The sequence below is a fragment of the Dromaius novaehollandiae genome, chromosome 14 (assembly GCF_036370855.1).
Source record: "Dromaius novaehollandiae isolate bDroNov1 chromosome 14, bDroNov1.hap1, whole genome shotgun sequence".
Lineage (NCBI taxonomy): Eukaryota > Metazoa > Chordata > Aves > Casuariiformes > Dromaiidae > Dromaius > Dromaius novaehollandiae.
Window position 1 is genome coordinate 16185873 of NC_088111.1, and position 12589 is coordinate 16198461.

At 38.7% G+C, this 12589-nt stretch overlaps 1 protein-coding gene and 1 long non-coding RNA gene across 15 annotated transcripts in view; one reads left to right on the top strand and one right to left on the bottom strand.

Moving 5' to 3' along the window:
* RBFOX1 (RNA binding fox-1 homolog 1) overlaps positions 1 to 12589 on the bottom strand; it is a 1256643-nt gene that overhangs the window by 547473 nt on the left and 696581 nt on the right. The window lies entirely within an intron of this gene.
* LOC135329890 (uncharacterized) lies at positions 1289 to 9382 on the top strand. Its single transcript, XR_010391523.1, has 3 exons — positions 1289 to 1492; positions 1957 to 2026; positions 8842 to 9382. It is a non-coding gene; the product is annotated as an uncharacterized LOC135329890 (long non-coding RNA).

Sequence of the window (12589 nt, forward strand, 5' to 3'; positions counted from 1 at the left end):
AAATGATATATAGCCGTACTGTTAATTTTCTAATTATTTGCAAAGCAGTGAGATGAATAAAAAACATTTTCTTAAAAATGTACCGAATGACTTTCATTTGCCATCAATATATAATGCATAGGCAGTCAGTTTTTATTAAAGTGAACAACAATTCCCACTAAACACAATGAATTAAATGGTTAAGAACCAAAATATTATGAGAAATATGGCAATAAATCAGAAAAACTATTAACAGATTGCAAACTCTGGAAAAGGGTACTGCATTAGCAATGTGCTCTATATGTTTAGATTTAGACACTCAGAGCTTTGGCATCTATAAACAACTAACATTAAATTACACTATGCAATAAAGTCTGTAAGAGTTAAATTTTAACTCAGTCAATATACTATTCTGCCTAATATAACGTAATTTCAAGTTACTTGGGGACGCATTAGTGATAGCTGAGTAAGATACCTTTTCAGGAATCAGGAATGCACAGTAAAAATGAATGTCTTACATAAACAAAGGAAGCTACTAAGCTTTAAACATGTGATTTCTAAAACCAATATGCAGTCATCAATCAGTAGCACTCTTCCAAGCACATTTAGCCATCATTTAAGAAAAAGGGGGGGGGGGGGAAGAGATATGCAACACAACAGCTTATACAAGTGCAGATTTCTGAGGCTGAATCATAGTGCTCATGGTGAAAAGAAGAAAAGCTTACTTATAAAAGAAGAAAAACACATTTAAAGTAAAACGGCTGACAAGAGGACAGCTTTGCACTACTGGAAATTGTATGGAGAGAGAAATGCGTAGCTCCAGATGCAAAGGGCTTTATGCAATCCAGGCGGGACACGACGCACGCACGCTGCTCAGAAGGCCCTGTGCAGAACCACAGAATAACTTAGACTGGAAGAGACCTTCGCAGGTGATCTAGTCCAGCACCCCCGCACGCACACGTACACCCTTGAAGCAGGGCCAGCGTCGCAGTCAGACTCCCCTACGGTTATATGCCAGCAGAACATTCTCCAGAACTTCCAGGACCATTTTTGTAAAGCACTTTATCAGTCTTGCGAGGCAACATAAAACCGCTGAACTGCTTGAGGGCTCTCAAACAGACCGAACCGGGTTTGCGTTCTGGGACCGCTACCAGCCACGACGGACGCAGGCACCCACAGCGCAGCGGCAGCTCCGTGGCCGTGCCGCCCCGCGGGCAGCCAGGGACCAGTGGCAAGGGGCCCGGCAGGGATTTCTCAGGACAGCGTTGCCTGGGCATGCACAGCCCCCACACGGGAGGGGACTCACCTCCCAGGCAGCCGGGGCAAGCCTTACCGCTCTGAGGGCGGAAGGAAGGCTTTAGTATCCGACAGGCCTGTTTATGAGGTTGGGAAGTTCGGCAGTTTCTAGGTTCAAGGACGGGCACCTCTGCTCAGAATCGGCCCCTGCCATTCCTTCCCCTGGAGGCCCAGCGGCGCAGACAGGCGCAGAACAAGCCTTCCTGACCGACGGAGGGTAGGTACATTTCAATATTTAAAAATAAACATTTGCTAATAAAACGTTATCGTCCATAGGCTGTATTTATGAGAAACTGTTAAGATACAAAATAAATATGAAATCATCCCCTTTTCTCTTTTATGGACTGTCTAGAGGAAATGGGTCTATTAAGCAGGATTATGACTTTGTCTTGGGACTTTAAAATGGGTTTTTGTTTCACTTGCTACTATTTTCTATGTAACTTGACATCTGCATTCTCTATGTTTCACGCATGCTATATTTTCATCCTGTATGAAAAACAAAAAACCAAAAAAAAAGCAAAACAACTTCTGTAGAGACCTGAATTAGATTCTCTGAAGTACAGCATTTAATGCAACTGTTTTTAATTAAATACATTTTCCTTTTTTTGTTTCCTATTTGCAAATTATTTAGAAAATTCTGAGAGTTCTTTCAATTAACGCTCTTCACTACGTTATTTCCAGATACCACGTAAGCACACTGCTAAACGAGCAAAAAACGTGCTCTGTCCATGTTTGAAGAGCCGCATTACTTGTAAGTACATTTACAGACATTTAACGTGAATTAAAATGAATACCATGGTCATAACTATCTTGCGGCAAAGTTAACAGAGCAAAAGTTTGTCGGGGGTGGGGGGTGGTGGTGTAGAAAAGACACAGAGAGGGTTTCACACAGGCTTATATTCCAGCTTCAAACTCCAGTGAGTGAATAGAGAGGACAACCAGCAGGTCAGGCGGTGCAATCACATGTGCTTAGTCTCCTTATGAAACCAAATAAAAACAGGGAAAAAAAATGTAGCTAATTAATGAAGAACAACATTCGGTTCTGCTTATTTCTAAAATGCTCTTTTCTTTAAATTCAAACATGATCCTCAAAGATGAACCTGTATCCTGATTCCACAAATTATTTCTAGTTCTGAATGCAATTATCTAGCACGCCACAAGGTATTCCAGGGGAGATGAGGACAGTTGTAGCCACGCCATGATTTTGCCTTCATTCACCCACCATATGAATAATCATTACAGAAGAGTTGAGAGAAAATTGTGTACGCTCAAACTAATAACAGTTTCAGAAACAGCTTGAACATCTGATCTGATGTTGCTAACATTTGGGGGTTTCCCATACTCTATTACGTAGTGCCATTCTCCTACACGTTTCAAATGAATATTGGTCAAGTTTGTATTAATTTGTTCTAGTCAATCACATGTCATTTTTAGTTTTTGCCCCCCCCGCCCCCAACGTTTTGGATTAATGAGGGGAAAAGAGAAAGGACCCCAGTGGTTCCACTCTATCCCATTACTCATATCGCACTTACAGGGCTTTTCTCTAGTGTTTAGGATCAGACACAATCAGAGGTCACCTACAAGAAATGCAAAAGAAATACTGAGCAGTGACATACAAGGCTGTTATAAACTTGGTATTTATCATCTAAACACACAGGCTAACAAAACAGATATACAATTAACAATACCAGAGAAACACTGTGTTTTTATTTGCAAATGGATATATTTTAGGGCTGAATTTACAATTATCCCTTGTGCCACAGAGAGAGAATTGTTGAAATGAGCAGAATGAAAGTAGGCTTCTCAAAGAGATTAAATCCACTCTATCACTGCTCATCTAAATGCCCTGTAGACTGCAGTGTAAATTAAAGACACCTAACCTAATTATAAATGATTTATCTTTAGGACCAAATACAACACCACCGGTACAAAGCCTAACGCAGACAAATTTACCCTCTCAAGCAGTGATCAACACCACAGGTAGAGTTTGATTCCCTGCTATGATCTTTCTGCTCATCTCCTCAGTTCAGCTTCTCACCACACAGAGAAGCTCCAGAGAAGGTAAAAGAACCAAAGAACAAAAATACTCCTTACTGACAGACCAGCAGCAATATTAGGAAGGATAGTGTTGAAGCAACCAAGAACTTTCCTTGCTTTAATGTCTGCAACATTTTCTTTTTAGATACCTGTTCTGATTTTTCTCCAGAACCAAAGGCTAAGATTCACTGCAAATCGCACATTAGCCTAGAGAACAAACTGCTTTGCCACCAGGAAAAAACAGGAAAACATTCAGGAGACAAACTTCTAGTTCCATTTCTTGGCTGGACATCTCTGGTCTAAGACACCAGGATAACCATAGCCACACTCAAAGATTTTGATAAGAAACGATTACATCAGGCTACAGTCCAAGCCTCTCTTTTCTAAGAGGTGCATATTTATCAGAGGAGAACTAGTATGCTTTTATTGTTTCTATTCAATTCTATAAACTGGTTCACACACACAAGCTTTGTGCAATCTTCCACTCTGGTTTAATTACTCCGAGTAAAAAGTACAGTAAGATCGCATTAGCTTTTCCTGCCCTTGTTTTAAAGTCGGCCATACAACCAGCCAGTAATTTTCATTCCAAAGGAAGTTTAAGCTGAAATTACATATATCTAGAATTTTCTTTTTGCTTTATTATTGTGTTTTCCATGAAGCAATTAGGTTATGCCATTGAAGACAGTTCAGCTTTGCACACGTATTACCATTTTTATTAACCAAAGTAACAATGGTTATATATCATTTACGATTATTCCCATAAGTATTTAACTAAATACTTCAGAAATTTTGGAAATTAAACCTGTAGCAAAGAACTATTATTTACTGACGTGTTTTAATAAGGTTAGAGCCCTCCGTGTTTCATCTTCTGAAATTATTTTACTCTAGCCACTTCGACTGGTGTAAAATTCTTGACTAAGATGCATAGCCTTGTTGTCACACTGTGTGGTGGCTCTTCATCTTATGATTAATGGGCAGCTCAATTCATTGTGTAATTTAAAAATGTGGAAACTTTGCACGCAAATTAATGACCTCAAGAAATCTCAGTTAAATTGTACAAATGCAGATTTAACTGGAGCAAAGTTATACTGTAAACTAAATGACAGAAAAGATAGGCCAAATCTACTGAATTCATTCACATTCTCTGTGTTAGGAAATTAATTTGTAAATATTTCAGGCAATATGTTAAACAGGGTAGTTTTCTGCAGACTGAGTCCTTGAAACTTGTTTTTTGACAAGTACCCGAAGTGTATTTTTTCTGCTGGTATTGAAATCGCTATTATTCCTCTGTAAGAGCACTATAAAAGTTTTTCAGGCGCTTCCTAAAATATTGGTTGCAAGCAAGTACTGTAATATAAAGACCTTTGAAAATAAAGACCTTTGAAATCTGAACACAAAACTTCTTCAGCAAATCACTTCAGCAAATTTTATCTCTTTATTATATTTTTCAAGTCTTTATTCATGAGCACAAATACCATTAGCACAAACGGGAATCAAAATTACATACTGAGGAGAAGATATATTCTATATCTGAAAAAGTCATACTGAATTGCAAAAGAAGTTGCTTAATATGCATAGATATTTATGTTATTACAAAGGAAAAACAGTTTATGAAACCTATCCCACGAGGCATATGCAATTTGTATTGATTTTGCTTTTATAAAGCTGTTACCTTTTTATGATGATTTATAAGTTGAGAAATTAAATATTTTAATATATAACTGCAAATATCTATTCAGACTCTTGGCTATAGGGAAGACAACAAGAAAGCTTCATACGTTTTAAAGTGATAAAATAAACAGAAAATGTCATGTTTTGAGTTATTCCTTAATCATTACACTTTTAGGTACCATTAGGGCTCAGCCTAGAAAAGGCTCTGTATATGGCCATTTATCACCATATTTTTAAGTGACAGATTTGAAATATCACAATGCAGTCCCCCCCACACACCTATTTATATTGTATACTAATTTTTTTTCAGAATGTATACAGGCAAATATTCAAACACCAATAAGGTATTTGCTACTTTAGAGGTTTTTCACATATCTATATGCTATATGATTCTGTTCATGGTTGGCTGGTAGTACTTTCCTGACTCACTCTTTCGCATCTTATTGCACAGCTGCCATATCAAGAGCCAAATGTACAATATCCTATGTATAATCTGGCCTAAGAGTATTTTAAGATCTTGTCCTGTTAAAAAAAAAAAAAAAAAAAAAAAAAGTGCCTCTGATCACCTATATAAGTCTCTGAGTAGTGGAAATTGGAGTGCCGAGGCACAGAATCACATTCACACGTTTGCTGGAATTTCTTGTTGTTGCTTTCAAGGTTTGGTTACCCAGACCCGGACAGTTATTTGTACGTGAAATAGCAACGAAAACTTTTCAGTGGAACTGTATACCATTTTATCTGTCTGAATAAATCCACACTCTTAAGAAACATCATCCATGGTATCTGGCATTAAGAAAACACAAGTTAACATGTATCATAGGCTGGGGTATCACAGGCTAACAGGTACGGTTTAACTGACAGCCAGCCCAGCAGAAAGCTTTACCACATTTGAATAATTACAGTGTGGGACCCGGATCTTGTAGAGATTTATGCCTTGCTTAGCTGGATTCACGATCTTAAAACACTTACTGGTAATAACGATATAAGACAGGTGTTTAGTTTACAAACCAACGGGTTCAACTAACAGGACTATTTGCATTAAATACTTTCTGACAAGAATATTATTTTTAACCGAGATTGAAATAACTGACTGTTAAGTAAAGGCTTTCTGCCTTCATTACATGAAAATCTGATTCTATCTGATTTAAAAAAAAAAGGGGGGGGGATGGGAGATTGGCTCTAATCTTTCCCAGATGACATAAGAAATCATCATCCTTTGGCAGTCACCCACCTGAGTCAAGTTAGTGTGACACCGCTGTAGTGTTCAGAAGTCTGGCATTAGAAGGGGCTGAATTATATTCTTTCCACAAAGTAGAGTGACATTTCACACAAATATAGATTTCAGTAGGTGAAATGAAAAGTAACATCCACAAGCAGCAATGCAATATTAACACTGTTGTATGCAATAACCTCAGTAATTATTGAATAGACTACAGCCAAGTTCTGCTCATGACTTTCAATCTATAAATGTGTATTTTTACCCTCAACCAAATTCGGGATTGGATTTGTTGATTAAGGAAAACAATGGACACGACTTTTGTGATTCTGTTCCCACATTATCAACCTGAGGAAAAACTGATAACGACCCATTGCTGTATGACTGAATAATTATATTCTCAACTTAGGCAGTGTCATTCAGATATGAAACTGTATTGCGGATGTAGGAGCTGATAAACACAGGTATGTTTAAAACATACTTTTTTAAGATGAAAGAACTGCTGTAGCACTCTCAAGTAAAAGCATGAAAAGCTCTCCGACAAGAAAGGCATGCTTAAGACTTTTATTTACTAGTTTGAAACAACTAAGCTGATACAGATACACAGTAATTAACAGCTCTGTACTTCACATTTCTGTAAAAGTTAAAACCAAGACTGAAAGTTTATCTGCAGTAAACAGGAATAAACAGGCACGAAAAGACTTCAAAAAAGATTAAAACTAAACACTTGAAAACAAAAAATGCAATTCATTATGTGTTTTAGGCTATTCACTGATTCGCTGTCAAAAATCTTTAAATGTAATGTATATTTGTATGTAGTATGTAATGTAGTATGCTATAAACAAGTGCCTTTCAAAGTCATTAGTCTCATAAAGCCACTTTATAATGAAGTGTGGTCAAGAAGAGCCTTTATCTCACACACTGTCCAGATGACTCTGGAGATATCAATGAATATAATGCCTACTCAAGTGCAGAAAGTCAATTTACTCTAACACTTGCCTTGTTTACTTGGAAGGTTATAGGTGAAAGTAGTCACGAGACCTGATAAAACCTTTGTTTGATTATAGTGACAATCAATGCTTTGTATCATACGTAGAAAAACAAGTTAAATCTTGATATTTAAAATGAATCTCCCTGAAGTATCTATATGAAAAATAATTCTTTTCCAGGCATTTTCTGAAGTAATATCCCAGTGAGACCAATATTTATTAATTACACATTTATTAACAAAGGATGTCTGAGCACAGTTTCAAGTACTTTCTCAAACCAGGGACCATAGCAGTTTATAGCAGTAAATATATAGCACAGTAGTATATATCAGCATTTTTTTTTAATATGTGTGTGTGTGTATATATATAGGTATGTAAAAATAAAAAGTATCTATCTAATAAGAGGCCTGTTAAACAAAATTTTGCCTGGCTCCCAGCCACGTGATATTCTGTGCATCCTGAAGAGTCTGTTACCATTCAGTTGGTCTTTTGGAGACAGATCTCAAAAAAAAAAAAAAAAAAAAAAAAAATTTACCCAGTGGACTTCAGTCAGTTTATCCTACTAATCTACATTATAGACTTAACTGAAGAGCCCTACACCAAAGATTTGAATTAGAAAGTTGAAATATGACAAAAGATGGTCTTGTGACAAGAGTTCCATTTGGTGTGCCAATGTGTGCTCTTTTGGGACAATTTGGTCAAGGAGCAGAAGGTTTTCTTAAAAGGATGAAATATAGGAAGCTGCCTAATCCATAGTAGTAGGGAAATAAATGAACTGGGATGGTGAAGGGATGTGAACAGGAGTGCAAGGAGAGGGATAAGCAGATTAATATGAACAGATTAGAAATAGGCTTCAGGCAGACAGTAAGAACAGAAATTTAGGTTGAAAGTATTGGAGATAAGGTAAGGTGGCAGGATGACTGGCTACGGGACAAGGATTGTAAGCTTTCCTCGCAACAGGAATGGACTGAGGACAGGCAGACAGGCTATATGGGAAGAACAGATCTGGGACAGAAGTATAAAAGGTTAAAGAGATCTGCTTGGGGGAAAATGCAGATCATAGGACAAATCAGGTTGGAAGAAACCTTAAGAAGTCTCTAACCCAATCTCCTGCTCAAAGCAGTGTCAGCTGCAAGATCCGACGAGGTTGCTCACAGCTTTATTCAGCTGCTTAAAAACCTTCAAGGATGGAAAATGCACAGCCTCTCTGGGCAACCTGTTCCAATGCTTGACTGCCCTCATTACAAGAGCAAACTCCTTTTTTACATTAGCCTTAATTCTTCCCTCAGCAGACACACCTGAAATCCCTAGCTTCAATTTTGCTACTACAAACAGAAGCTGATAGCTTACTGAAGACGACAATTCTTCTAGCATAGCATCTCTAAGATGATCTCAAGTTTTCGTCTTTAGTAATATAGCTGCCGCACTGTAGAATCAGTAAGATTTTTTTCAAGATTTTTTTAAAAAGAATAACAATAAACAACTGAAAACCTGCACACAGAAGCCTATAGTAAAAAGAAAAAAAAATTAAAGTCAACCATTCAAAAGTTAGTATACCGTACTCAAGACTGTCTGCATGATCTTAGTTCAGTTTGCTTGTGTTTGTGACTTATGACCGAAGATATGTGATGATCACATTATATTTTTCCACAGGGCCTGTGTTGTACTCGCTGCACACAATGGGAATGAAACACGCACAGAATGAGGATGGTGAAAGCTGGTACAGAAAGAACGGCTCATGTTTTAGCCTGTTCCAGAAAATCTGCTATTATGATCCTATGAACATTGTGCTTCTTACACATGCAGGTTTCACACATTCATTTTCCAAATGTCTGAATAGACATCCTAAAGCCTGATTTACAGATACACCTGGCAGTCATAGACACAACGTGAAAGCATCAGAAACCCTCATTTGAACAGCCGCGTTCTTATCCACTAAATATTCTGAAAAAATGCAATACAAAAAGTTTCTCAATATTGTACCCTAAATCAACATATAATTTGACTTTACACTTATCTCTGTCTGTCTTAATGCTCTGTAAAATAGGAAAAAACCCTACAACAAGTCATGTTATTGGCTGAATGAAAACTAATTAATCGTTTGTGAAGTCTTATGACACTCCAGTATTGAAAAGAACAGGTCACATGGACATAATTCTGTCTTTAAAACAGAAGTAATACGCAATTAATCATGCTTGCCACAATAAAGATAAGCCACTCTACTGAACAGTTGCTCACTAAGGACTGTTCATTCAGAGCTCTAAGGGAGGCAACAGTTCTGCGGGGAGAACCAATCAGCAGCTTGGGATCACATAATTAAAGTCTATATCTAAATGCATACATCTCCAAGGAAATGAAGTTGTAAAAAGTGAGTTTAATGATGGACCTTCGTAACTTGAATGCTCTGCCTGATTTTCTACAGTGCTGTTTAATCACTGAATGCAATAACGTATATATGAGCATCCACCTTACATTTTATATACATTGATGAATAAACTAAGCATGAATAGCCATCTAAAACTACTACATTAAGAAAACATTGGCACCATTTATCAAATTAAAAAACAGAAAGAACAACCAGCAGAACTAAAATCAGCTGAAGAGAGAAAATTGAAATTCATTCATCCAATCAGACATGGAAGGCCTTTACGAAACTTTTAATCACACAGGAGTTTCTTTCTTACTCCCAAAGCTTGAGTAAAAGAGATTTTTGCCTCAAATATTTTGGAAATCTCTCTTATCAGGATAAATTATAGTTAGGGAGAACGATCATAAAAGCAGGACAAGCTGTATGACCATTCTGCATTCCTTTGCTGTCATGCTGTTGAAGAGTTTCCTGATACATGCCTTTTTTCCTGGAAAAAAAAGTCAGGATCAGACCGCCTGCAGCAGTGTTCATAATGATGATTATTGCAAGAACTTTAATAGAAGCAAGACTACATGTTAATCAGTTTCCCAAAATCAAGAGATGCAAATATGCTTGCATTATTAAAGACAAAAGCACTCTAATTTAAATATGCCAGCACCAGAGCGTTGATATGTTAAGCTTAGCAAGCTTCCTAAACGCTGCAAAGGTCTAAAGCACAGAGTGGTGAAATGCCAGCTCTGCTCTCATAGCTCCAATATATTTTTATTTCATGTTACAAAGAAAATTCATAGACAGACATTTCACATGGAATTGGAGGTAAGAAAATCTACATGATGTAATGGGAGGAACTCTCATGCCCTGAGATTTCCTATGCAGTCACATACAACCTTCCTATAAAGCCTCTGCATCAAAACTGCCCCATAGCAAAATTCCAGTTTGTCTACCTAATGCTACAGAGATCTTGGATATATGATAAACCATGAAAGGACACCCAGGCTGGTCTGAGAGGTTTCCATATGCTCTTATCACATCACCTGTACAGAACAGGAAGATTATAAGTTTTTACTTTGGTATCATCAGCCTCCCATTTTACACTTCTCAGAAAGTGCACACACAGAAAACTCTCCTAAAAACAAACAGAAAAAGCCAAGGCTCCTTTATCCATCCAACATTACAGTGTGATCTCTGGAAGTATATATTTTAGATTCACCTGCCTCCTTCCTCTCCACGTGGTGTCACTCTTTTGGTCATTTCTTCCCACAACGTCCCTTTCTTTCCTCCTCCCCATGCCCCCAAAGCCTAGAGTAATGGGCAGGGTATTGGAACATTCTTTTCAAAAATATACTTCTTTTAATTTTCAATATTATTTAAACACATATACATTTAAAGACACTTCCAATGCTAATACACTCTACAAAAATGCTTCATTTCCTTACAGTTGCCTTCTCATTAAAGATCCCCTCATGGGATCTCAGGCCAGCATGTTTATTCAAGTTGCAATCAGTTTTTGCATCCTTTACAGACTTTCTGAATTTCTGTCAAGGCAGCAATATTTAGCCAACTAATTTAATATTACTTATTAATGCAAAAAAAGCCTATAGTTCTAAGTTCTTTTCATGAACCTAATATTAACACTTGACAGGAATGTCAGAAGCAGAAAAGCTACTATAAAGAGGTAATACATATGGGTACGTATTTTCAACCCTTCTTGTGAGTAGTCGGTCTTTTAGAGCAAGTATTTAGCCAGTTTTCTCTCAAAGTTACAGATTACAACTGTGCCCAGTTAGGGCTTTGAGAGAGATGTTCAGAAACTAGAAAAGGTTCAGCAGAAGGCTACCAGAGTGGTAAGGGGCCTAAAGCATATGACCTCTGACGAGGAGTAGAGGGAATGGGGCTATGTGGTCTGGCAAAGAATCACAGAATCTTTGGAGTTGGCATGGACTTCTGGAGTTCACCTAGTCCAACTGCCCTGCTCAAGCTGGGTCACCTAAGGCACGTTGCCCAGGACCACGTCCAGCCAAGGTTTTGAGTGTCTCTCTAAGGCTGGAGACTCCACAACCCCTCTGGACAACCTGTTCCAGTGCTCAGCCATCTTCACAGTAAAAAAGTTTTTCCTTATGTTCAGACAGAACTTCCTGTGTTCCAGTTTGTGCTCGTTGCTTCTTGTCCTGTCACTGGGCACCACTGAGAAGAGCTTGGCTCTGTTGTCTTTACACTATCCCTTCACGTATTTATACACATGGATAAGATCCCTCACAAGCTCTTCTCAAGGCTGAACAGGCCCAGCTCTCTCAGCCTCCCCATGAGAGCAGTTCTAGTCCCTTCATCATCTTTGTGGCTCTTGGCTGGACTTGCTCCAGGAGCTCCATGTCTCTCTTGTACTGAGGAGTCCAGAACTGGATCCCCAGCATGCCAGGTGTGGTCTGACCAGGGCTGAGTCAAGGGGAAGGATCACCTCCCATGAGCTGCTGGCAACACTCTTCCTCATGCAGCTTGGGATATCATTGGCCTTCTTTGCCACAAGGGCACGTTGCTCGCTCATGGTCAACTTGTTGTCCACCAGGACCCCCAGATCCTGCTCTGCAGAACTGCCTTCCAGCTGGTCAGCCCCTGGCCTGTACTGATGCATGGGGTTATTCCTCCAGAGGTGCAGGACTTTGCACTTTCATCTGGTGAACCTCACAAGGTTCCTCTCTGCCTGTGTCTGCAGCCTATCGAGGGCCCTCTGAATAGCAGTACAGTCATCTGGTGCATCAGCCACTCCTCTCAGGTCTGGGTCACCTGTGAACTTGCTGAGGGTGCAGTCAGTCCCATCATCCAGGTCATTAACGAAGAAGTTGAACAGTATCGGGGTGACCGAAAACTGTACTCTCGTGACTGGTGTCCAGCTAGATGCTGTGCTGCTGATCACAACCCTCTAAGCCTGGCAGTTCAGCCAGTTTTTAATCCACCTTACTGACCATTTATCTAGCCTGCACCTCATCAGCGTTGCAGGAGACAGTGCCAAAAGCCTTACTAAATTCAACGTAAACA